General features: G+C 38.8%; 1 long non-coding RNA gene across 1 annotated transcript in view; it reads left to right on the top strand.

Annotated features, from left to right (window-relative positions):
• LOC106531955 (uncharacterized) overlaps positions 1-1692 on the top strand; it is a 4346-nt gene extending 2654 nt beyond the window's left edge. Inside the window, exon 4 of the long non-coding RNA XR_001312008.1 lies at positions 1418-1692. This is a non-coding gene — a long non-coding RNA (uncharacterized LOC106531955). The remainder of the gene's footprint in view (positions 1-1417) is intronic.
• Positions 1693-1698: the final 6 nt, after the last annotated feature.

Below are 1698 nucleotides of genomic sequence, written 5' to 3'. Positions count from 1 at the left end.
CACACACACACACATTTCCTCCTCGCGACGCGACGCGCATCAAATCAGACGTCTTTTTGAAAAGAATAAATGTGTCAGATACTTTTTATCTTATCTTCAGATCTACTTGGCCTAACAACACGATTTAAAAACCGGTTTAAAGGTCGAAGTCTCTACTTTTCACTCGAGAGTCAGAGAGGGCGGATCTTTACAGGAAGAGTTTTTTTTTCTACCTAAACTTTATTCAGCTCAGCCAACATTGACAACGCTCTGCGGGTGATGTGAACGTCTCCGCGACACGGCGAGGCACGCAKAAATCTCGCGACACAACGAATCGATAATGAAATACGTTGCCAACGCTTTTAATAATCGATTTTTATCGATTTTATCGATTCGTTGTTGCAGCCCTAAACCTGATAACTACCCATTTCTCCACATTTCACTTTTGGACTTAATCCTCATTTCGATGTGACGGGTCACAAATGGGGATTTTAAGAGTAAAGAAAATGTGATGGTGAAAATAAATAACTTTATGGTATTAAACCACATTTAAACTTAACACAGTTAAACCACATGAAGTCAACTGTTGCACACAGCATCACAAAGGTAAAAAAGATGTCATTTTCTGTCCTCCAAAATAATCAGAGATGAATCAAGATGTTTGAACAACATGACTAACGTTTTAATGGTTACGGTGTTAATCAATGCAGGACTGATCATTTTCATTTGTTTTGTATCATTAGTTCAGCATTTAATCATCTTTATCTCAAGACAGAACAAGAAATTAAGAAAAATTAACTAGAATATCTGGTCAGCATCAATAAACGACTGCCCAGCTAGCGAAAGATGTTAATTAAATGTTGAATTATGGTCAAAAAAGTTTATTTTTGAYGAGTGTTTAAACARCCATCAAACACTCATCCAAATCTGGTCAAGTAACCAGTGTTGAAAAGATGTTATTGAATCAATGTTGTTTCRTTGTGGAATTCCAATGATTGAAATGCCAACATCTAATCAATGATGAATCAACGTATGCTGTTTGTCGCACACCTCCTCCTTCAAGAGGAGGAGGGGGAGGAGGAAAAGAGGTTGAATCAACATTTCAGTTGTATAAGTTATGATTGAAAACCTAACGTCGTTTCAACAAGTCAGTCACCGACCACTKTTTGTATAATTTCAACATGGATTCAAAATAATGCCTGATCGTATTTCAACTTAATTCACTAATATTTTGCTTACACGTTCCCATGTAGAGATAAAATTTGATTCTGCATCTGACCCATCACACGTGGGAAACACCTGAGTGGAGCAGGCAGCTGTGTAARCGCCCAGGGAGCAGTTGGGAGTGTCTTGCTCGTTTGTTTGTTTGTTTTTTCTTTTGGTACATCATTACTTGAAGGGAACATGCTTTATAACAAACTTGCTTCTCTCTCTTCAGGATCCATTTAGGAGCTCCATGAAAAATGCACCGGACCTTCTGAAAAGCTTCTTACCAGATGTGGGACATGAAGAACAGCCTTTTGTCTGGTTTTGGAGATTGTGGCCCATTCTAAAAGCTGAAGAAGCAGCCTGAAGAAAAAAAAACTGTATCCTGTTGAGCTCACAGAAAAAAGACAGGAAGTTCTTCTCACACCAGGGTCTTTCCTCCTCCTTGGTTCTGATGATGAACAAACAGGGTTGGAGCAGCATCAGCCTTTAGTCTAATTTGGACAGTCGGTC

The sequence above is a fragment of the Austrofundulus limnaeus genome, unplaced genomic scaffold (genome assembly GCF_001266775.1).
Source record: "Austrofundulus limnaeus strain Quisiro unplaced genomic scaffold, Austrofundulus_limnaeus-1.0 Scaffold698, whole genome shotgun sequence".
NCBI lineage: Eukaryota > Metazoa > Chordata > Actinopteri > Cyprinodontiformes > Rivulidae > Austrofundulus > Austrofundulus limnaeus.
Note: the sequence above shows the minus strand (reverse complement) of the source record. Positions and strands in the feature narration are given on the sequence as shown.